Raw genomic sequence first — 25,625 nt, forward strand, 5'->3', positions numbered from 1 at the left:
GGAGGCCGGAAAATCTTTCGCTGTGGGCCCGAAGACCCGGGATCTTTGCGATCTTCGGACACAGGGCTCGAAAAAAAGCTACGAAACGGACTTCTACCATCGTAAGCCAGCGGGTTATTGTTCTGTCCCCCGCTCGTTGTGAAAATGGGGGACACCTCCCTCTCCCTTACTAGGGAGGGAGAGAACCTGTGGTTTGTCGAATGCCGAATGAAATGCGATAGTCTTTGGGGTAACTGCAAGTCTGTGTCTTTGCTATTGTCTATCTCACGCTTGTGCTCGGTGGCGGTAACGATGCGCTTTCAGACTTAGAGGGGAGAAGTTGCTCGCTGCCGTTTACGCGCGGGAGGGCTGAGCTGGGGGTGGGCTGTGGGGTTCTCAAGTTTAACTGTCATTCATTCTTTGGCGCACTTCTCTGTTTTCGTGGATGTTTGCGAAGAAAAAGCATTTCACGATGTATATTGTATACATTTCTCTGAACCCTCTCCTGTAGTGTGGCTGCCCTGCTTTTCAGAATTAGTGTTAGGATCAGATTTATCATCACTCAATTTAATTCAGACGTAAGTAGTTTATTTATTGTGTAAAATGTTCGCTGTTCATAATAAAACGACATCCTCTGAGTCTCCACACCCTCTGGACTTGATCCAATGGAACTATTGTGACCCTCAACCCAATCTTCATCCTGTAAGCAACATTTTGTTGGACTGGTCGGTTTACCCTCATTACTGTACTATCACTAACAGTGCACATTCCCAGCTTTAGATAGAACGGGGTCATAGTGAGTATTTTCATTAATTTTGTAACATTATGGTCACTGTTCCTCAATTCCCTAATCGTCAAACCAACCCTTCCCAGTGACGCAACAATACATGCAAATGATCCGTTCCCTCATTGAATCCTCAATACCAGAGACACTCCAATTCCTCGAGTTTACCCCAGCCATCCTCCAGGAGCGCCAGCCGATATTGACTGTACACAGTGAGAGTCTGAGGCTTACAGTCTAAGTAGAGGAAGAGCAGTGATGGATACCTGATAGCGGACAGGAACCACAGATCTCATCCCGGTCCCGGTCACATGCCGATGAATGAAACCCCGGGATAATGTGACACCTAGCGGGCAACCTCAGAACTGCAGGTGAGTTTTCCGGTCGTCTCCTTTTATGGAATATATGCAAATACACAATCAAGTGCAGTGCGAAATTCTTGAAAGCTGCAGTTATGTGTAAAGGCTACAAGATCTGAAAGATAACACATGGAGCTAGATTAGATGAATTGTCCTTAGGAAATATAATATAAAAGGTTTGAAATTGTGACTCGCACTAAGGTTAAGGAGTGATGTGCATGGCTGGCTGAGTGTGACAATCGCATCTAAACATACTTACCTGGCAGGAAACTGTCGGTGATTAGGAGAGCTGAGGTTTCGCGACGCGGCTATCCCATTGCATTTCGGGTGTGCTGATGCCTTCGATGTCCCCAAATGCGGGATACTCTGCTACAAAATTTATGGTAGTGGGGCACTGCGTTCGCGCTCTCCCCTAATGTTCAGGCAAAAGCTAGATTAATATTCAACTTTTTTTCCAAAGTCCCATACACTTGTTGTAGCAAAACTAATTACATACAATACTTAACTCAGTAATAATATGATATGCATCTAAATCACTATCTCAAAAAGCATTAATAATAGCTTTTAAAAAGTTCTTAAGTCCTGGCGGTTGAATTGTAAAGCCTAATGGCATTGGGGAGTATTGACCTCTTCATCCTGTCTGAGGAGCATTGCATCGATAGTAACCTGTCGCTGAAACTGCTTCTCTGTCTCTGGATGGTGCTATGTAGAGGATGTTCAGGGTTTTCCATAATTGACCGTAGCCTACTCAGCGCCCTTCGCTCAGCTATCGATGTTAAACTCTCCAGTACTTTGCCCACGACAGAGCCCGCCTTCCTTACCAGCTTATTAAGACGTGAGGCGTCCCTCTTCTTAATGCTTCCTCCCCAACACGCCACCACAAAGAAGAGGGCGCTCTCAACAACTGACCTATAGAACATCTTCAGCATCTCACTACAGACATTGAATGACGCCAACCTTCTAAGGAAGTACAGTCGACTCTGTGCCTTCCTGCACAAGGCATCTGTGTTGGCAGTCCAGTCTAGCTTCTCGTCTAACTGTACTCCCAGATACTTGTAGGTCTTAACCTGCTCCACACATATTCGGAATGGCATTATTATTCTCACAACCGGCTGGGAGACTGGGGATATGTGAAGAATGTTGGAAGGTCTTGTGTCACATCTCATTCCAGCAGCAGCTGAGTGAATTTGGGACGCACACGGGGACGAATATAAATTGCTTCTGGTAGATTACCAACTCGGCTCGGTGAAAGTCATTCTTAGGTCGGCCCGAAAATTATTATTCTACCAGCACATCAGGAAGGACTCTGCCACTGGTTTATGCCAGTGTGCAGATGTACAGAAGGACGCATTGCAGCTTGGTGCAACTCGTTGGGGAAAGACCACGGTGCAGAGTTCTTCTCCTCTGAGGGAGGGATCGGGATGGAGAAGAAGGCCCTCAATTATTGTAGTATTTGATTAAATAGAGTGCCACGTGAGTGGGTGAAGTACTAGAACAGTAAGTAAAACATTGAACATGCATGTATAAATGGAAAAGCGTTAGCTTGTAGGCACAACCCAAATGCCATCTATAAATTTGCTGACAACGCAACCATTGTTGGCAGAATTTCAGACGGTGACAAGAAGGCGTACAGGAGCAAGATGTATCAGCTAGTTGAGTGGTGTCAAAGCAACAACCGGTCCTCATCGAGGGATCAGAGGTGGAAAGAGTGAGCATTCTTAAGTTCCTGGGTGCCAATATCTCTGAGGAGCTAACCTGGACACAACATATCGATGCAGCTACAAAGAAGGCAAGAACGTCTGTACTTCATTAGGAGTTTGAGGAGATTTGGTATGTCAACAAACCACTCGCAAATCTCTACAGATGTACCGTGGAAAGCATTCTAACTGACTGCATCGCCGTCCGGTGTGGGGGTGGGGGCTACAGCATTACATCGAAGAAAAGTGCAGAGAATTGTAAACTGCCAGCTCCATCATGGGCTCCAGCCTCTCGAGTATCTCGGGGGACATCTTCAAGGAGCGATGGATGACTAAAAAAATCATTAAGGACTCCCATCATTCAGGTCATGCATTGTTCTCACTGCTGCGACCTGGAAGGAGGTACAGAAGCGTGCAGCACACACTCAATGGCTCAGGAACAACCTCTTCTCCTCTGCCATCTGGTTTCTGAATGGACATTTAATCCATGAACACTACCTCACTACATTTTTATTATTTTTTTATTTCCACTACTTATTTAATTTAACTATATATATATATATATATATATTCACATTTTTCTATAGTTACGCATTGCATTGTACTGCTGTCGCAAAGACAACAGCTTTCACGACGTATGCCGGTGATATCAAACCCGATGCTGATTCTGATTCTGAGACGCCGCACGAGACGGAGAAGTAGGGTGTGTCGCTTAGCAGACTGTCCAGACCATCTGGCTGAATACCACACCGAGACATCTCACCAACAGGCACCCAGGCCTTGTTGGCCGGTGGTTAGAGGGCCCCTCCCAGTCAAATCCTTCCTGCGTGCCCGGAGCACCTCTCCGACCGCGCGCTCTCCAGAGAGGTCTGTAGGAGGGTCGCTCACCTCTTGGTAAAGTTTGCAAAGAGGGTGTGGAGAAAGAAGCAAGGACCTATGTCGCGGTTCATCCTGAAAACCTGTGCAAAAGAGAGCTCTGATCTACGGGCTGATCCCAGGGACACATGGGGAAAGGAACACCAACTGTGCTGGAAGATCATCAACTCAGTGAAAAACGCCCTTTGACTGATCGAACCTTCGAGCAAGCACCAGTACAGCACACTACAGGCCCTTCGCTCGACGATGTTGTCCCCATGTTATAAACTAGTCTATGATCTATATAACCCCTCCCGCCTGCGTGGTCCTCCACATTTCTATCACGCGCATGCCCATCTCCCTAATCTATCAGCCTCTAGCCCCACCCCTGGGAGGGCATTCCATGAAACTTGTTGGTTTTCCTGGACATCAAGATGATCGATGAAGACTGCCGATCAGTATATTCCAAGCTACGGTGTACGTGACGAGGGGACGCACTGACGCTCGGCGCAGTGGCGCAAAAAGCGCTCGGTGGGGTAGGGCCACACCTAGGGTTCTTCCAGTACTGGGCAGGGAGGGGTCGGCTGGGGCGAGGGAGCCCCTGGTTTATCGCAGCAGTGTACCACCCCAGCAGTCGACATGTGGAAATAGTGCTATTTGTTTGTAACTAAGCACTACGCAACGGAATATATGTGAATATAAGAATGAAAATGCATTGCACATTTTATTCTTCTAAATATTTATTTTTATTATGAATAATGTTTATTTTGTCTCTTAAATTTTGAAATGGAGCTCGCATGCACCATTTGCACTGGTAACTCATTCCACTCCCTGACGACCCTCTGAATGAAGATGTCCCCCCTACCATGTTCCCCTTACTCATTTCACCTTTCACCCTTAACCCATGTCCTTGAGTTGTCGATAACCCTCATAATTTTATATGCTTCTTATAAAATTTCTACCAAATATTCTACATTCCAAAGAAAAACGCCCTAACTTATACAATCTTTCCATATACTCAGACTATCCAGTCCCTGCATTGTAAATTTTCGCTGTACTCCTCCAACCTTATTTACATCTTTCCTGTCGGTAGGTGGCCAAAACTGCACACATTCTCTAAATCAGGCCTCACTAACGTCTTATACAACTTTAACATCACATCCTGTACTCAGTAGTTTGATTTATGAGGGCCAATGTGCCAAAAGGTTTCTTTACGGTAGTATATACCTGTGACGCCACTTCCGATGAGTAATGGACCCGTATTCCCAGATCCCTTTGTTCCACCACACTCCTCAGTGCTCTACCGCTCACTGTGTCAGGCCTACCCTGCTCGGTCCTATCGAAGTTCAACACCTCGCACTTGTCTGCGTTAAATTCCATCTGCCATTTCCAGTCCATTTATCCAGCTGGTCCAGATCTCGCTACAAGCTCCGATGGTCTTCCTCACTGTCTACTATGCCCCTAATTTTGGTGTCATCCGTAAATTTGTTGGCCAGTTATCAACATTATTCAGATCTCATATATATATATGTGTGTGTGTGTGTGTGTGTGTGTGTGTGTGTGTGTGTGTGTGTGTGTGTGTGTGTGTGTGTGTGTGTGTGTGTGTGTGTGTGTGTCTGTGACCTCTTTACAGATTTGTTCCTCTAAATCCAGCGCTGTTGGGTGTTCTATAATGCCCCGTTAAAATAGTCCTACCATTATTATTCCTCAGTTCCACCCATATAGCTCCACTAGACGAGTTCTCCACTCTGCCCTGACTGAGCACTGCCGTAACATTTTCCCAGAGTAGGAACGCAACCCCTCCCCCGGTAGTTCCTCCTGCTCTGTCTCGCCTCAAAGAGCGGAACCCTGGGTTATCCAGTTTTGGGGAGGATAGCATTAAACTAAAAAAAAAAGGCGCAGATGAGATTTATGTTATCAGGACCGGAAGGCTTGTGTATAAGACAGAGGCTGGATAGTTTGGAAATGTTTTCCCTGGAGTGAAGAAGGCTGAGGGATGACCTCATGAACTCAGGAGGAACATCGATAAGGTGAAAGGACACGGACTTCCCAGGGCAGGGGAATCCATAACTAAAGGCAATGTTTTAAGGCCAAGAGGGGAAATATTTAAATCAAGGGTTCCCAATCCAGTGTCCACGGACAGCTCGCTTAATGGTATTGGTCCATGGCATTAAAAAGGTTGGGAACCCCAGGTTTAAAGGGAACCCGAGGGTCAGCATTTTCACACAGACGGGAGTATATGGAATGAGTTGCGGGAGGAAGTGATGGAGGTGGGTTCAGTTGCAGTATTTAAAGGTATTTGCACAGGCACATGGATAAGGAAGGTTTAAAGGGATGCGATCAAATACAGGCGAATGAGACTCGCTGGAGCAGACAGGGACCAGCAGGGCCGAAGGGCCGGATTCCCTTCCGAGAGTCTTCTCTGTTTCTGACCCACTCGGTGCCGCGGACTTGCCGCCGGATCTTCGTTGTCTGGTTCAATGGTTCAATTTAACATCTGAGCATGCAACCTGAACTTCTTACTCCACCACGAAACAGAGAAAAAAAACAGGAAACGAACAACAGAAACACCAGAACCACAAAGCGCCCCCCCACGCAAAACAACAGCAGAAACATTGACCCTCCCCCAACTTGCACCAGCAAAAGCAACGACCCCTCCCCCCCCCCCCCCCCACCATGCAACCAATAGCAAAGCCCCGAAGAGATCTTGAATCCGTGAACAACTACAGTGGGTCGCAGCATTTTGGTATCAGCCAGGTTCTCTCGTCCTTGCGAGGGACAGAGAGGTCGTTCCTGCAACACACAAGAGCGGGAGACCAGCAGCTCACTGTTTCCATGTTACAGTCTTCCGTGTCGCTGGTCCCGGTCCATCGCCCACTCCCACCCACAGATCCTCCAGAAATGATTCTTCTCATTTCACCCCCGGTCCTGATGCAGACCAGGACCAGGACCGCATGGCTCTCTGATCATATCTTCCTCCGGAGTCACTCACCGTTTTGCCTTCAGGAAGGCGCTTCCTACACCACATCCACCCGCTTCAGGGTCCGATCCTTGCCCCCGTGGACAGATCTGACCCCTCTCCTGCAGCGTGGCTGCCCGGCTTTTCAGAATTAGAATCAGAATGGGGTTTATTATCAATAAAGTTCATGAGGACCCAGACTGTTGAGAAGTAATTAATTCACTGTATAAAAATGCCGCTGTTCATAATAGTATCCCTTGCGGCACCACACCAATGGAACTGTTCCAATTTCCATCCATGGGGAACGTTTGCTGAATTACTGTTACTGCGTGAATGACCGCGATCACTTCTGATTCCTGTCACAGTCCTTATTCAGATTTACATTTCCAGCTTTAGACGGAACGGAGTCTAAGTGGGGTTTATGTAATTCCGTAATATTACGGTCACTGATCTTCAATTCATCAGTCCTGAAATCAGCCCTTCCCGGTGACACAATAGCATACGCAACTCATCCGTTCCCTCACTGAATCCTCAATACCCTGATACACTCTAGTTTCCGGCTTTGCCACAGCTGTATTGCTGGAGCGCCAACTAAGACTGCGTGCACATAGTGAGAGTCCAAAATTCCTTGTTGAAGAGGACGAGGCCGAGACTGGACGGGAGCCGCGGACATTAACCAGTCGCACGCCAGCAGAGGATGAAAGAACCGTCGCGGGCGGAGGTTCAGTGACACCTAGTGGGCAGCCTCGGAACTGCAGGCGGGAGCCAGGCTCTTTCCTTTAATGGAAAATATGCAAAGAAGCAACGGGTGCGAAATATTTGGAGGCTGTAAGTAACGTACAAGATGCGAATTATAATCCATGGCAGTACATTTGTATGTAGGCTATTTGTTTTGAGGAAATGCAATGTAAGGTTTGAAATTCTGGGTCGTGTTGATGTTAAGGAGTGATGTGCATGGCTGGCTGAGTGTGACAAAAATGTCTAAACATACTTACCTGGCAGGGAATCGTCGGTGATCAGAAAGGCCGAGATTCCAGGACGAGGCTATCCCATTGCACTCCGGGTGTGCTGACGCCTGCGATGTCCCCAAATGCGGGATACTCGACTGCAAAATTTGTGGTAGTGGGGGACTGCGTTCGCGCTCTCCCCTGATATTAAACGAAAAACAGTGATGAACTTTGCTGAGCGACAGCCATCCAGCTTTGCCCACCAGGCCGGTTGAATTGCTCCACTATGCGATGTGTTTCTTCCGTTTCTCATTCCACTTCACACACTGCAGGATGCAGAGACAAGAGTGAAAAAATCCGCAGATGCTTAAGTCCAAGCAGAGAGGGTCTCTGTTGGGTCCGCAAGGGCCGGGCTTGGTCTGAGCATCGACCCTGTGAGTCCGTGCCGCTGCTCCGTGAACAAACTGGGTGGGTAAAGCGTTGATTCTGGGGAGAGGGGGAGAGGCAATACAGAATGGATACCTACCCTTCTGGACAGCCAATCCTTTCCGACCTCAGTGGCATCACAGCTGGTCCTAATTCCCCGTGTTATACTCGCATCCCGCCGAGCTTCACCTCTTCATGCAACTAAGAAAATGCTTCTTATAGTATGCTATTGCAGCTTCCGGAACCGATTTACTAACCGCCTTTTGCGTGAAAATATTACCTCTCAGGCGTCTTTCCTCTCACACCCGAACCTATGCCCCTTAATTTTGGATTCTCTTATACTTAGGGTAAAGTTGCCATGCACCTTATCCATGCTTCATATAATAATAAGCACTTTCTATAAGGTCGCCGCTCAGTCTCGTCTGTTACAAATAAAGATTGAATGGCTCAATCCATTCCTTTGATGCGGTTAGAAGTCCCGGACGCACCAGCTCGCCGGCTGAGTTGTACTCGGCTCGGTGGGACAGGATGGATGAAGACCTGCTGGTCTGGTACAATGCTCTGCGTTCAGCTGCCAGCCTGAAGGACTCTCCCACAAGGAAAGGCACCATTACCCTCATCTACAGACAGAAAGGGGAAAGGGATGACGTCAATCATTAGGATCCGATTTCATTCCTGAATGTGGACTATAAGATCCTGTCCAGGACCATCGCCAACAGAGTCAAGTCTGTTCTGGGAAAGGTGATGCTCCCGGAACAAACCTGTGCTGTATCTGGCAGGAAAATCTTTGGCAGCCTCGTGCTGCTGAGGGACACCCTCACGGTCAGCGTGGGCCAGCAGAAAGCCTTCTCCGTGATGGACGTACTCTCCGAAATGGGATTTGGGGAGGAAATCAGGAACTGGATCCAATTGCTCTACACAGACATCTGTAGTCCAGTCCAAAGCAGTGGGAGGGAAATAGATAGCTTCTCCATCAAGTCTGGAGTCAGGCAGGATTGCCCAATCCCCGTGTTGTCTGGGTGCTGTATAGAACGTTTTTCCGAAGCCATCACGGAGGACGAGAGCGTAGGAGGCGTAACGCTGCCGGGCAGTGGCAGGACCCAAGCGAAATCCTCCCTCTACATGGACGGCTTAATCATTTTGTGTTCAGATCCGGCCTGTTCCCAGATTGAGCAAAACCATAGTCTTCGTCTACTGACCTGACCGACCCAGTGGCCCCCTTAACCAGCAGCTCCAATTACCTGAAGGTGCCTGGTATGGTTTTCGGAGTGGCCGAGGCTTGCAACAAGAATTGGCTGGAGTGCACTGAAATTTGGACTGTGGGGAGTGCGCTCTCTATCCATAACCAGGAAGGACCTATTCATCGGGTGTGGGGAGTGCGCTCTCTATCCATAACCGGGAAGGACCTATTCATCGGGTGTGGGGAGTGCGCTCTCTATCCATAACCGGGAAGGACCTATTCATTGGGTGTGGGGAGTGCGCTCTCTATCCATAACCGGGAAGGACCTATTCATCGGGTGTGGGGAGTGCGCTCTCTATCCATAACCGGGAAGGACCAATTCATCGGGTGTGAGGTGCCCTCAGAGCTGCTGTGTTGGCGCAGGTGTGACCCATTCCCCACTCCCTCAGCTTGGGAAAGACACAAACTGTCTTCAGTTTCATCTAGTGGTCCAAGATGGGACGGGACAGGCGGGTCACAATGCATGTCCCTGGACAATGAGCGCAAAAACTACCCGATGTTTCCCTCACTTTGGTGTGTGAGGTGGCCTCAGGCTGTGTGTGGAATTTGAATACGCGGGCACCCAGTGTCACGGTCTGCCGAGGATCTACCAGTCACCGGTTTTGCGATGAAGGGTGGTTTTGGTCCCGCTGTCGCACAACATCCCAGTCAGCTGGACGGTGATGCACTACCTGTCCTACGCTGAAATTTTCTTCCAGAACAATACACTTTGACCAGAAAACCATCATACAATGGTCAGCACGGAACGTCCTGCCGAAACTGCAGGACAACTCCATGGACACTGTAGGACAGGGTTTTCCCGAAGAGACTGTCCAGACCTTCTGGTGGAATGACTGGTCGCCAGGCCTCACTAACAGGCACCAGGATCTCGCCTGACTGCCAGTGAGAGCTCCTCACTCCTCAGGTGAAATCCTTCTTGCATACCTGGCGCATCATTCCCACAACTGGCAGCCCGCGGGATGGCTAGCTCACCTCGTTGGGGACGGTGGGTTTGCGAAGAGGGCGCGGAGAAAGATGAAAGGGTCTGTGGCGCGTTTCATCCTGAAAGGGGCGTGTTGCATTTCGTCCCGAGCAGTTGCGTGACAGAGGACTCTCTGATCTGCCGGCTGTTCCCAGGGACGCACACCGAGACAAACAACAAGTGCTTGCTGGCAGATCTGCTGACCAACTCGGTGAAAGGCTCTCATTGGTCGGCCTGATCCACCAGCACACCGAGATGCCGGTGGGAGAATCCTGCAGCTCATTCCAGGCTGCCGGAGTGCGTGCTAAGCCTGGTGCAGTCTCCGCAAGGTGGGTAAAGGCCATGGCGTAGGGATCTTCTGCTAATGAAGAGGGAGGAGCTGGGTACGGAGAGGAAGCCCCTCAATTATTGTAGAATTTGATACAAAAGCCCAGAGTGGCAGCTGTGCTAGAACAGTATGGAAAGCATTGACCGCGCTTGTAAAGAATGGAAAGGCATTGAACGGTTATGATCATCGTAGATATTTTTTATTTGAACAAATTTATTTTCTTGGGCTCGTGTTGATGTTGAGGAGTAATTTTAACAAAATAAACTTTATTCATTACAAAATATTTCCACGAATAAAGCTTGCGATGCCTTTTCGTTCTTTCAATTCCATATCAACGCTTTCCGTATGCTCTATGACATTCCGATTACATAGAGGGGCGTGGTTACCGGAAGTTTGAGAAATTAATGCTCATGCCAGCTTCAGAGACAGGGATTGGATCCCAATCTGCGGTGCTGTCCGTGTGGAGTTTGCACGTTCTCCCTGTGACTGCGTGGGTTCTTCCCGCGCTCCCTGGTCTGAAGTACGCACGAGGTCGCAGTAGATTGCTGCACGGTATTTGGGGAAAATATAAATTCTGAGGCAAGCTGATGTGATTGAAGAATACTGAAGTAAAATCAAAAATGGAACAGCAATGAGTGCATTGATATGATGGGCCCAGGATAGATCTTCTGAGATGTTGACACCCAGGAGTTTGAAGCTGCTCAGCCTTTCCACTGCTGACCCCTCGTTGAGGACCGGTGTGTGTTCCCCGATTTCTCCTTCCTGAAGCCCATGTCGATTCCTCCATCTTGCTAACATTAAATGCAAGGTTGTTGTTGCAACATCACTCAACCAGCTGATCTGCCTCACCCCTGTACGCACCCTTGTCACATCTGAGATCCTGGCAACAACATGTCATCAGTGCATTTATAGCTGGCATTTGAGCCTACTAACTTCGTGCCATTTTCCTGCTCAATCTCATATCCCAATTTATTTTAAATCCAGAAATGTACTAATATCACGTTCACTGAGCTCAGTGACTGAGCCTGCATTGCCCCCAGGACAACAGAATTCCTCAGATACATCACAGTCTGGGTGAACAACTTTCTTCTATCTCAGTTCTGAAGAGCTTACCCCATTGTGAGATTTCTGTGATCCTGATTTCTGGTTCTAGGCTCTTCACCCTCCCTGGTCCAGATTGTTGGAATTTTGTTCCTTTCAGCAAGACCCCATTTCATTCTCTTAAATTCTGGAGAGTACAGACCTAAACGACTGAATCTCTCCCCATATGGCAAATCCCCAGGGGTGCAGTGCCAATTTTTTAGGTGCCGGAGCTGTACAAGGGGTGATTGATAAGTTCGTGACCCAAGGTAGAAGGCCTTATGCTATACAGCTCTTGTTACATGCACGTGCAGTTTAACTCTTTGAGTGATTATGCAGAAAGTTTGAAGTTAATAACTTTTGTGGTAATTTCTGTTTCAGATAATTGCTAGGTTTTCTAAAATTGACTCCTTCCACCTTAAGCCATGAACTTAGGGCTTCTTATAATGTCAAGCACTAAACCAAGATGAAAGAAGTGTATGAATTCCAGAGCTCCACACAAATATAGTGATAGTTAAGACATTAACAAGATTATAGCCTATCACTACATTTCAGTGTATAACTGGTAAAACAAAACATATAATACTTAATTTAATAATATGCAAAGTATTGCACGGTTGCACTCACTAATTATCATAAATATAATTATCAAGCAATAAAGAAAAATATGGCATCTTCACTTGCTATATTTTCAACACTTAGAGCAGCAGTGTGAGCTTTTAATAGTTTGTGATCAACATTTTTTTTCTGAGAGACTCCAAGCGTGTACTTCGATCGGCTCCATAATAGGATACTTGGTACATCTGCCATTCATTTGACAGCCTCAAACCCTTAGAAGTGAAGTGTCAGATTGCTTTGGTTTGCAGTTGCACATACTTTACACCCAAGTTTATCATCCTTGAAGTCCAACCAGAGATAAGTTTCCTTCTTTTTCTTCCACATTTCTTCAGTCCAAACACCCGAGTACAAGGGATACAAGCCTGACTTTGAAGGACCATTACTTTTGGAACTGTATTTGGAGCCAGTTGGAGAATTTGAACTAGAAGCAGGCGAAACACAGCTCAAAAATCTCTTACTATCTTTCCTTTCGGTTAGTCCTGACGAAGGGTCTCGGCCCGAAACATTGACAGTGCTTCTCTTTATAGATGCTGCCTAGCCTGCTGTGTTCCACCAGCATTTTGTGTGTGTTGTTGCTTGAAACACAGCTTTTGTCACTTTTACTGTTATCAGTCTCTTGTACGTTATTCTTGTTACACTCCTCAGCTTGTTTACGGAAGGAAGAAGTTAACATTGTTTGCTTAGTAGCCATAGGGTTGTTAGTGAGAAAAATTTACTTTTGCATTAGCGAGTAATCCACGACCACCACAGATGTAACCGTACTAATAGGACTGAGTCAGAGCAGACAGCAGGGCCCACAGCACTTAGCGGTGTTCCTAAGCAGGCATAAAAATAACAGAAATAAAGCAAATAAGCTTTTTTACACTTTTAGCCACCTAAATTGGAACAAAGTAATCAAGTATGAAAAAAGAACGTCTAATGGACTATTGCTAAAGCCACGAACATTGCTGAATATTAGTATCAAAAGTGGTAGATTGGCAACTCTGCCTCGTACCGTTTCTCTGACACAAATAGTTGGACAGGAAATGTACCTGTGAGCGTTGATGCTCACAATATCCTCACACATCGGGTATTACATGGTTAGACCAATAACGATCCTGTTTAGTCTTTAAATATATAAAAAGTTAAAGAAACTTGAATCTTTACATAAATTATTATCGTATCTATACAAATAAAAAATATATTTTGGAAGTGACAAGTGTAAACGGGAGGAGAGCAACCATTTGGGACATTTGGAAATGTGTTTCATCTCATTCATTGCCTCACTAAATTACTCTTTTTCCTATCAACACAAAGAGAAAAAGAGCTTCTTTCCAATCAACTACAGTTGGTGGAGCGAGGCCAAGGGGTTGATCCCCTATTAATGATAGTTGAAATGACGTAAAACTAGCTTATAGCCTAGAAATGTTTTTTTTCCATTTGGCTTGTAAAAAAAAACTAAATTCACTTTATCAAGGTGTAGAACAGGGGTCTGGGTGATTACCTTGAATATTTCATCAAAATCAGGCCAAAGATAAGTGAGCAGTGAATTTTTCTTTCATTATTTTCAACTTTTGACCGTAGGTTTCGATGTTCATTCCTTGCTTAATATAGCTCCTACCTGGAATCCAATGGTACCCATTGGAAACAGTGGAAAGATACTCACATTTGTGTACAGTCATCCCTCGGCTGGAGGGAGACTGAGGATCTGTGAGATGGCGGGAGGCTACAGCAGGGTATGTTGGGAAAACAACGGGTCGAGTGAGGGCAAATTTCACAAATACCTAAATAAAAAACAGTCACGGCTCCAGGCTTTCACCAAAAATGATCAAATATCCTATCCTAATGTTATTAGTTGTATTTTCCCCACCAGCCACCATCCCCTCTCCCCAACCACCTTTTCCATAAAATTCCCTCTATTTAATATGCGGTCACTGTTAAATTCCCCACTAATTTATTTTGACTTTTTTTACAGAGGTGCCGGAGCTGCACTCCAGTGAACTCCGGCAGCAATGCACCCCTGCAAATCCCTATCCACAGGACCAGTTTGTGAACGTTCTTCACACTCCCTCTATACCCAGTGCATCCTCCCTTACACAAGTAGTCTAGCTTGTCCACAGTAGTCCTGGTGTGGTCTCACCAAGGTGCTGTACAAATGCCTGAAGACATGGTTACTCCTGTATTAAATCCTCTCATAATAACCATTTACCCCCATAATGCCCTGTTGCACCTGCATGTTGGTCTTAGTGACTGCGTACAGGCAGCCCCGCTCCCTCTGAGCATTAACAGCACCTTCTCTCTCTACTTAAAGAGCATTCTGCAGTCTGTTCTGTGGGTCCAGAGCGGACAATCCCACATTGTTCCACATTCCATTGGACTTGTTCTCTCCCACTCACCCCATTTGTCCACACTCCCCTGAAGCCTCCTTACACCCTCCACCCCACTCATTACCACACCAGGTTTTACACTGTGAACAAACTTGGGAACAGATATCTGGTGCCCTCGGCCAAACTTGGATACAGATTGTGAACACCCAGGACCCACACCCCAATACCTGCACTGTTGTTGTACTGCAGACCTGCTGAATGCATCCACACAGGACGGGCACCATGGGGAAAGCAGTCCTGTGGGCAGAAGTGGGTCTCATTGATGCTCTGGGTCAGTCACCCCTCCTCAACAGACCCTGACAGTGTGACCTTTGGCATCTTTCACCCTGTTTCTTGGTTCACAGACTTCCTTTCTGTGACTTGGCATCTGCAGAACATTCCAGTGGGTGAGATTGATCCCCCCTCACTCTCTCCACCCACTCTCTGTGGCTCAGTGATGGAGAAGGAATTAGGCTGTCTTGTCTCTGATCACCCTATCTCCCCGGCTGTGTGATATGGAAACACAGAAACAGGGACAGGAGGCATTTATCTCTTTGACCCTAACTCATCTTTCTGTGTGATCATAGGTGTACCTCAAAATTCAACCTTTGTTCTAGCTCCTTCTCCATGCCTCTGCTCCTAAGAGCAATTTCCAATTGCTTCTCAAAGTTACTGTGTTTCTAGAGGCAGTTACTCCCATTATATGCACTTTTTCAAATCTATTTAATCTAATGATTAAATTAACTTTCTCAAATACAGTTTATGTTTGGGGCAAGAGGACATGACTGTGAGTGAGGTAGGTAGTGGATGAAAGAGGTAATGCTGAAAGAGCCTCAGGAGCTCTTGAGGATATCAATTAATTGTCCAATTAATTGTTTCCCCTACTTATCTCTCCAGGCAAATGTTCAATTATTTTTTGAAAGAAAATGTTACCTTGTATCTGCATTGGTTCAATTTCCAGTAAACTAACTGTGTCATGTTACCGCAGGAAATGCTCAGCTTGTCAGGCAGCATCAGAGTGGATGAAGTTTATGTTTCAGGTCCAGTGATGAGGTCATACTTTTAAATTACCTCGCTGGTATTTTCTGCAGATTTGTGTGTTTCGATTTCCAAGAATGATGTCCAGAGACCGACTCCATTGCTGCTGGAAACCCTTTCTCCCTAGTTACCTCATCAAACATGATTCAATATCTTCAACAAAGCTCTTCATCTCTTCGTCTCTTTCTAAACAGCTTCTCCCTGCTTCCCTGGGATTATGACAGTAAATTCACACTGATTTCAAAGTTCAAAGTAAAATTTATTATCAGCGTACATACATGTCACCACATACAACCCTGCGATCCTTTTTCTGCTGGTATACTTAGCAAATCTATAAAATAGTAACTGTAAACAGGATCAATGGACAACAAACTGTGCAAATGCAGATATAAATAAATAGCAATAAATAACGAAAGCATGAAATAACAAGATAAAGAGTCCTTAAAGTGAGATCAATGTTTGTGGGAACACAGGAAGTAGAATGAATGTGGTTATCCCCTTTTGTTCAAGAGCCTAATGGTTGAGGGGTAGTAGCTGTTCTTGAACCTGGTGATACAAATTCTGAGGCTCTTGTACCTTTTACCTGATGGCAGCAGTGAGAAAAGAGCATGGCCTGGGTGGTGAGGATCTTTGATGATGGATGCTGGCTTTTCTCTGACAACGTTTCATGTAGATGTGATCAATGGTTGGGAGGGTTTTACCCGTGATATACTGGGCTGAATCCACTACCTTTTGCAGAATACTTTGCTCAAAGGCATTGGTGTTCCCATACCTGGCTGTAATGCAGCCAGTCAGCACACTTTCCACCACATAACAAGAGAAGTTTGTCAAGGTTTTTGATGACATGCTGAATCTCTGCAGACCTGAGGAAGTAGAGATGTTGTCATGCTTTCGTAACAATTGTGTTTATATGATAGATCCAGGACAGGTCCTCTGAGATAGTGACACTCAGGAATTTAAAGTTACTGACCCTCTCCATCTCTGATCTTCTGGTGATTACTGGCCCATGGACCTCTGGTTTCCCTCTCCTGAAGCCTACAATCAGTTCCTTGGTCTTACTGGCATTGAATGAGAGGTGGTTGTTATTACACCACTCAGCCAAATTTTCAATCCCTTCCTGTAGGCTGATTCATCACTCCCTTTGATACAGCCCACCACAGTGGTGTCATCAGCAACCTTGTACATGGTGTTAGAGCTGTACTTAGCCACACCGTCATAGGTGTAAAGGGAGTCGAGGAGAGGGTTGAGTACACATCCTTGCAGTGCTCTTGTGCTGATGGAGATTGTGGAGGAGATGTTTTTGACAATCCAAACTGACTGGGGTCTACAAGTGAAGGAATCCAGGATCCATTTGCACAAGGGTGTATTGAAGCCCAGGTCTTGGAGATTACTGATTAGTTTTGAGGGCATGATGGTGTTAAGTCCTGAACTGTAATCAATAAAGAGCATCCTGATGTATACATCTTTGCTGTCCAGATGATCCAGGGTGGTGTGAAGAGCCAATGAGGTGATATCTGCTGCAGACCTGTTGTTGCACGGGGAGACTGAGGAGAACCCAAGTGCAGGACTGAGTTGGGGAGGCTGGCATAGATGTGAACGTAGAACAGCAAACCGGAGGAATCTTGACAAGGAGACGGGATTTACAGGGACTATCTTGAAACTAGAGTGGAACTTAGAACAAATGGTTCTAATTGGACAAGGGAACAAAGTATCACACAAAAATAGACCAACAAACTGGCAACTTGTGATAGTGACGCCAGTACTTACTCCACAGTCTCTGATGAAAACCAGGTGTACTGTAATTAAGTAAACTAGCAGTAATTGGAAATCTTATGACTGAAATTTTGGCATAATCAGGGAGAAACAGGCATTAAAGGGGAACAGCCAACTGGAACCATGACACCTGTTGCTTCGGTAGGTGAACTGGAGCAGATCCAAGTCGTCACTCAGACAGGAGCTGATAGGCTTCAACACCAGCCTCTTAAATCACATTATTGTTGTGGATGTAAGTGCCACTGGGAGAATGTCATTGAGACAGGTTACCATGTTCTTCTTGGGCATCAGTACAATTGAAGCTTGCTTAAAGCAAGTGGGTACCACACACTGCTGGAGCGAGAGGAAGAAGATATCCATGAATACATCAGCCAGTTGGTCAGCACAGGTCTTCAGTACTCAGCACATGATTTAGATAATCCTCACATTTGCTGACACAGAACCTGCTGGGTCTCTGAAATGTCATAAGGATGCAAAGGTGACAACAGTAATAAATGGGGTCTTCACAGGGTGGGCCCCATAATTGTCAGTGCTTGGGCCTTGGATGTCACAAAGTATGACAGGGATTGAATGGGGGGTGCTAAATGCAGTTGTAACGCGCTGTAAGGTTTCACTGTTACTGTATGGCCTCCCTGTTATGTTTCCCTGCGAATGTAATGGCTTCCCAGTAGCAGCAGTGTTTGGGTTATGACTGGAGATAATGGGGGCTTTGGGATGTGTGCCATCCAATGACAGGCATGTTGTTTTTTCTTGTGGTCTAAGACCAGGCATTTCATGGTCTTTTGTCGGTGAGAGATGAAGAGAGAAGACACAAATGGAGAGAGTTGGTCGACCGACGGATGGAATGGACTTGGAGCGAGGGTCCGATGGTCAGCATCGCTCAGAGGAGTTCGATGGGGAACAAATGGATGGAACCATGAGCTCCAATGTGCATATTAGACTGTTTCATTAAACTGGGCCCTTTTCCTTTTTATTTTTTTACTAACCCTGTAGTCAGATTAAGATTTATAAAATTCAATCGTTTAATTGCAGATGGGTGTACTGCCTGATATTTTGCAGTTCAGATTTGTAACCGGGCAATACATCATGCATCATCCACACCAATGAGATTTCTCAGTTTGGCTGGGTCAGAGGCTGTCTTCCCCTAGACAAAGGCATGCTGGCTAAACCTGAGGGTTACACAATGTTTCTAAATTTGACAGCCCCACAAAACTGGTGAATTGTAAGGAGGAAGCAAAGATGCTTCCACATAACCTTAAAGTTGAATGGGTGGTAGATGTGGTGCAGTGTGGAAAATGTTTCATAGGAAAAGCAGGGAGGTGAGGATTATTTAAATAGTGAAGGATTACAAAGTGCTGCTGTATAAAGGGACCCATTTTCCCAACTCCCCCAGATTCTACCACCCACCTCAGGGCATGATTCTACCACTATGCACAGTTTACAACCACCGATACATGCATCTTTTGAGATGTTCGGAGGAAACTGGAGCATCTGGGGAAACTCACATGGTCACAGACAGAACATGCAAGCTCCACACAGACAGCACTGGAGGTCAGAGTAAGCCTGGGTCTCTGGTATTGATGGGTCTACAGACTGCACCATTGTGCCACCCAGTGCAGTTTGGTCTGCTAATTGAAAACAGCCCATGATGGATACTGTTGTGGATTAGTAACAAAACATTTCACATCTTGCAGGCACCACTGAGACTTGAACTCAGGATCTCCTGTTTACTAGACAGGCGCTTTAACCAACTAAGCCATGGCACCAGCACAGAGCTCCAGTTCAGTTTCAGTACCCCAGTCTCTGAATGCAAATGTGCAGGTATTGCAAGCAGTTGAAGAGGCAACACACACAAAATGCTGAAAAAACTCAGCAGGTCATGCAGCATCGTTGAAAATGAATAAACAGTCGACATTTCCGGTCGAGACTCTCCTTCAGGACTGAAAAGGAAAGGGGAAGACATCAGAATAAAAAGATAGAGAGAGGGGAAGGAGGATAGCTAGAATGTGATAGGTGAAGTCAGGAGGGTAGGAAAGGAAGAGGGCTGGAGAGGAAGGAATCTGAGGAGAGTGGACCATAGGAGAAAGGGAAGGAGGAGGACACCCAGAGGGAAGTGATAGGCAGGTAAGAAGAGGTAAAAAGACAAAAGTGGGGATAGAAGAAGAGGGAGGAAAATAATTACCGGTAGGAGAAATCGATATTCATACCATCAGGTTGGTGGCTACCCAGACGGAATATAAGATGTTGCTCCTCCACCCTGAGGGTGGTCTCATCTTCGTGGCCATGGACTGACATGTCAGAATGGGGATGGGAATCAGAATTAAAATGTTTGGCCATCGGGAAGCTCTACTTCTGGCAGATGGTGCAGAGGTGCTTGATGAAGTGGTTCCCCAATTTACGACGGGTTTCACAATGTAGAGGAGGCTGCATCAGGAGACGACCCCAGCGGATTTGCAGGTGAAGTGTTGCCTCACCTGGTTGAACTGCTTGTGGCCCTGAATGGAGGTGAGGGAGGAAGTGAATGGACAGGTGTAGCACTTAAGGCAAATCGTACATTGGTTATTCTTGCAAGAGAATTAGATGTAGAAACTGTATTATACTGGGCCTTGGTGAGATCCCGCATCATTCAAATTTGTCCTTAATCTACATCTGATTGCTATAGAGACCAGTCTTATGGGTACCTTGGAACTTTCTCCACTACTGTGGAGACAATCCTGGAGTTATCTCAGTTATTGATCGAAAATGATCACTGCAATCAATAGCCTGTAACTCCCCTTTCAGAGCTGAGCTTTTGAACCACCTGTACAACTTGGCATTTTTGTGGTGTGAACTGAAGTCTTGGAGGTGCAGGACAGTTGTGGCAGGGCATCATGTACGGGCCGAATAGAGGCAGCAGGGCCCAGGCCTGACAGCAAGGAATGTATGGCCATTGTGGAGCGGACAGAGGCAAGGGAGAGTCGAGGTGGCAGGGTTCGGGCCAGAGAGAGAAGAGCAGCCCGATGTTTGGCTGATTTAAGTCCTGTGGAGGATTGAAATGGTCAGGGTGTCAGGGCTGGAGGAGAGTTGCAGGCTGCTTACAAGTTTTACTCATCTCTGTGCCGATCTGAGGCTCTGGGCTACAACTAAGGGACTCCTCGATTGTCCCTGAATCACTTTGTGGCTGTGGACTCGCTTTTGTGAACTTCAGCTCTAAATGTTATTTGCTTACTTTTATTGATGGCATGGTTTGACTTTGTTTTGCACATTGGGTGTTTGGTGGTCTTTTTTTATTTGATTCTATTGGGTTTCCTTATTTTGTGACTGCCTGTAAGGAGACAAATCTCAAGGTTGTACGCAGTACACATACTTCAATATTAACTACATTTTGAACTTTGAACTTTGCTATCTCCAGAAACTTTCCCACAGTGGTTCCATGCACTATTCTCCCAAGAGTGTGAGGTCCCACTTGGAGACAGTGCAGGAAAATGGTGTTGATGCCAAAGTTCAATCATTAACTTGTTAGATGTCAGGTAACATCGATGGTCTGAATGGACTCTTCCTATTTCTTATGTTTACATTTGTGCCTCTCAGTTACCAAAATCACATCATCTTCAACCCATTGGGTTGAATTTCACCCACCTTGTGTCTTCCCGGGTCAGCAGTCTGTCTAAGAGTGTCATTAGCTGGAGAGGATTGGGATGGACAGAGGCTGGGAAAGGTCCTATATAAAAGTTTCTTCCTTGCTATGCTGTTTGACGATTTAAACACCAGCCCAGGTAGATTGGAAAGACAGGGTGTCGGGATTGGAGGTGAGAACTGATTTCGCTCACTCTCCCGTGATGTTCACTCCTCTCTCTCCATGGTGCTGAGACTATGAAGACCGCCCCAGCTGTTGTGCTCCATACCCGCTGATATGATGAACTGATACCGAGGCTTTGGCCTTTCCGTCTGCTCTGGGGTCGGATCTAAGGACTCACTTGGTTCGGAATGTTGTTGCTCACATCAACTGTTTGCATGATTTGTATTTCCCCCCTTTCTCTCTGCATTGGGTATTAGTCTTTATTTTAATTTTTAAAATTGGGTTCTTTCAGGTTTCTTGCTTTGTGGCTGGCTTATGCAGACAAATCTCAAGGGCGTATAACTTATACATTCTTTGATAATTAATGTAATTTGAAACTTTGAAAGTTTATGGCATGGTGACCAGAACTGCACCCGGTAGTTCAGCTGTGACTGAAGCAGACTTCTATAAAGTTGTAGCTTAACCTTCCTGCTTTAGTATTTTGTCCCCAAGCTAATGAAGACGAGTATGACAAATGGCTTCTTCACCACTCTACTCATCTGTGCCCTCTCCTTCAGGGACCTTTGGATTTGTACATCCAGGTCCCTCCATTCCTCATTGCATCCCTTATTAGTCTTTCAAAAGTACCGAAGTAATCACTTCCTACTTATCTAGATTAAATTCTATCTGATATTACTCTGTCCATCTTGACAAACATTTTCACTATTAACAGATCTCTGTCTTTTACCAATTATACCCAGTTGTAACGCAAATAACCACACGTTACACCAGTGATATGCAGAAGAGCATCTCTGAATGCAGAACATGTCGAACCTTCAAATGGACGGGCTCCAACAGCAGAAGACCATGAGTGACTCAGCAGAAGACCACCACAAGGCTCAGGGGCCACATTATCAGTTACTTTTGTTAGGTACGGTCGTGGTCTTCTGCTGTTGGAGCCCGTCCATTTCAAGGTTTGACATGTTCTGCATTCAGAGATGCTCTCCTGCATATCACTGTTGTAACATGTGGTTATTTGAGTTACTGTTACTTTCCTGTCAGCTCGAACCAGTCTGACCATTGACCTCTGACCTCTCTCATTAACAAGACATTTTCACCCACAGGACTGCTGCTCACTTGATTTTTTTTTGGTTTACGCGCCATTCTCTGTAATCTCTAGAGACTGCTGTGTGTGAAAATCCCAGGAGATCAGCAGTTTCTATGATACTCAAACAGCCTCCTTTGGCACCAACAATCACTTCCACGGTCAAAGTCACTTAGGCCACATTTTTTCCCCATTCTGATGTTTGTTCTGAACAATGCTGAACCTCTTGACCACGTCTGCATGGTTTCATGCATCAAGTTGTTGACACGTGATTGGCCTATTAGATATTTGCATTAATGTACAGGTGTGCCTAATAAAGTGTGTGTGTATGTGTGTATGTGTATATATATATATATAGGCTTCTTTGTAATGTTCACTGCTAAGGTAACAGTTTCTCTGTAGCAGAAATGTTTGGGTTATGGCTGGAGATAACAGGACTGTGGTATGCATGTCAGCCAATTGGAGATGATTGTATTGTTTATCTGGAAGGATGTTGTTTTTGTGGCCTTTTCGTCGAGGAGAGATGAAGAGGGAAGACATGTGTGGAGAGAGCTGGTGGACCACCGGACGGAGTGGACTGGGATCTGAGCGTCCGAAAGTCGGCAACATTCGGAGGAGACTGATGGTGGAAGAATGACTACTGAGTGAGCTCCAACGTGACTTTGACTTGAATTGGGCCCTTTTTTGTTTATTTTCATTCCTAAGCCTATATTCAGATTAAGATTCATCATTTCAATCATTTCAAGTTCAAGTTCAATCATTTAATTGCATATGGTTTTGTGTTGTGGGTTTGCAACTGGGGGTACATTACTCAACATCCACACAAACGTGATTACCCAGTTTGGCAGGGCCAAAGGCTGTTTCCCCTAGATGAACACGAACTGGGTGAGCCTGAGGGTTACATATATATATATGTATAGTATATACAGTATAGCCAACAGTGGATACAGCTTCTATACCTGGCATACACCTTCTCTGCTTCTTCCTTCAGTTCTCATCATCTCCTGATATCAAAGTTCCTCCTTACCTTTCACCCTAATGAAAACACAAGGGCCCTGAACTCTCTCTACTTCATTTTGAAATGAATTGCCCCCCCCCCCATTTATCTGCTGTAGACCTACCTTCATGTAGCTGTTCCCAGTTTACTTTTGCGAGGCCCTGTTTTGTAATATAGAAATTCATTTTAATTTCCAGACGACTTCTGACTCCTCTCCAATCAGACTGTGTATGTAACGGTTCAAAATAAAAACTCTCCAGGATACACTTTAGAAATTCCGCCTCCTCGGTGCCTTTCACATTGAATTAACCCCTTTTAACACTGTTAGAGTTGAAAACCCCCACTACTGCAGCCCTGCTACACTTACCCCTGTGACAGTCTCCATATCTGCTCCTCTGAGAGTCAGGAGGCCTGTGGTGCAGCACCAGCAAAGGGGATGTCCTCTTTTTATTCCCAAACTCCGCAAAATTGCTTCATTTGAGGTGCTTCTGGGATATCCTCCCTCATTACTGCAGGAATGGATCTGTGATAAATATTGCAGTCACACCTCCTCTTTACACCCCCGATCACGCATGAAGATTCTTCACCATTAGACAATAAGCCATTGGAGCAGAATTCGGCCATCTGGCCCATCGAGTCTGCTCCACCATTCACCCTAGGACGTTGAACTGTCAGTCCTGGCCTCCCTTCAACCATGTCTGCAACAAAAGCCTGTCCTGATTATCGCTCTAAATTCATCAGCCTTACATATCTGAACCCCTTGCTCTAAAATAAATGGACATTAGCTTTGCATTCTTTGTATGTGCCATATCATAGCCACATCTGCTCTGTCCAATGCATTGGCTTCTTGCCTTCTATACTTGATTGCACCTCCCACTCCAACTGAACACCCACCCTTTGTCTCATTGCCCTGCCAACTTGGTATAAACCCTCTCCAACAGCAACAGCAACCCTCCCTGCAAAGACACCGGACCTGGTCCTGTTGAGGAGCATCTTGTACAGGTCCCACTGTCCCTAGGAACAGTCTCAGTGATCCATAAATCTAAACCCCTCCCTCCACGCCATTCCTTCAGCCAGACATTCATTGGATCTGCCCTACACTCGTGACATATACATCCAAAGTCATTCAGAAATCATAGCCCCGTGTGTTCTGCTCTTTACTCTGTAGCCAAGCTCCCTAAATCCTGATGAAGATGAAGGATCTCAGACTGTGATTACCTGTGTAGACATGTAGCCATGACCTCTGGCTTCTTGCCTCCCTCTGCTGAATCCCAATATCTCCTTTCTGACGTTCATGGTGTTGACATGTCAGATCTTGGATTCACGTTTACTCTTGGGCCAGTGTGGCCCTTTGCAGGACTAGCCAGTAGCCATGAATGGTCTGTCCAAGCCAAGGCCTCTCCTCTTCTGAGAGTACATCTGTGCTCGAGCATCCCTGGAGAGGGAGCACACTATGTCCACAGTCTCTCTGAAGACCTTCCAGTACCTATGGAGGGCACAAGAGCTGGAGCCTAAACTGGAAGATGAAGATTATATCTTATTGCAAATGCTGGATTGCATCTCATTCTAAATGCTGTGATAAGTTATTTTGAAGAAAGAAAACAACAAGATGGTGGACACAATCTTTAAATTGACACAGAGTGAAACTCCCTCTATACTGTCACTTCACACAATCCCGTGGTCAGACACAGAGTGAAGCTCCCCCTACATTGTCCCATCACACACTTATTGGTCAGACACAGAGTGAAGCTCCTTCTTCACTGCCCCATCACACACTCCTGGTGTCAGACACAGAGTGAAGCTCCTTCTTCACTGCCCCATCACACTCCTGGTGTCAGACACAGAGTGAAGCTCCTTCTTCACTGCCCCATCACACTCCTGGTGTCAGACACAGAGTGAAGCTCCTTCTTCACTGCCCCATCACACACTCCAGGGGTCAGACACAGAGTGAAGCTCCTTCTTCACTGCCCCATCACACACTCCAGGGGTCAGACACAGAGTGAAGTTCCTTCTTCACTGCCCCATCACACACTTCTGGGGTCAGACACAGGGTGAAGCTCCTTCTTCACTGCCCCATCACACACTCCTGGTGTCAGACACAGAGTGAAGCTCCTTCTTCACTGCCCCATCACACACTTCTGGGGTCAGACACAGGGTGAAGCTCCTTCTTCACTGCCCCATCACACACTCCAGGGGTCAGACACAGAGTGAAGCTCCTTCTTCACTGCCCCATCACACACTCCAGGGGTCAGACACAGAGTGAAGCTCCTTCTTCACTGCCCCATCACACACTCCAAGGGTCAGACACAGAGTGAAGCTCCTTCTTCACTGCCCCATCACACACTCCTGGTGTCAGACACAGAGTGAAGCTCCTTCTTCA

General features: G+C 46.1%; 3 non-coding genes across 3 annotated transcripts; 2 read left to right on the plus strand and 1 right to left on the minus strand.

The window, feature by feature from the left end:
• Positions 1–1,370: 1,370 nt before the first annotated feature.
• Positions 1,371–1,534, plus strand: LOC140722297 (U1 spliceosomal RNA). The gene has a single exon (XR_012097575.1). It is a non-coding gene; the product is annotated as a U1 spliceosomal RNA (small nuclear RNA).
• A 6,083-nt stretch (positions 1,535–7,617) lies between these two features.
• LOC140722623 (U1 spliceosomal RNA) lies at positions 7,618–7,781 on the plus strand. The gene has a single exon (XR_012097689.1). It is a non-coding gene; the product is annotated as a U1 spliceosomal RNA (small nuclear RNA).
• An 11,297-nt stretch (positions 7,782–19,078) lies between these two features.
• trnat-agu (transfer RNA threonine (anticodon AGU)) lies at positions 19,079–19,152 on the minus strand. The gene has a single exon. It is a non-coding gene; the product is annotated as a tRNA-Thr (tRNA).
• Between the last annotated feature and the right edge of the window lie 6,473 nt (positions 19,153–25,625).

This window comes from Hemitrygon akajei, chromosome 2, assembly GCF_048418815.1.
Source record: "Hemitrygon akajei chromosome 2, sHemAka1.3, whole genome shotgun sequence".
Taxonomy (NCBI): domain Eukaryota; kingdom Metazoa; phylum Chordata; class Chondrichthyes; order Myliobatiformes; family Dasyatidae; genus Hemitrygon; species Hemitrygon akajei.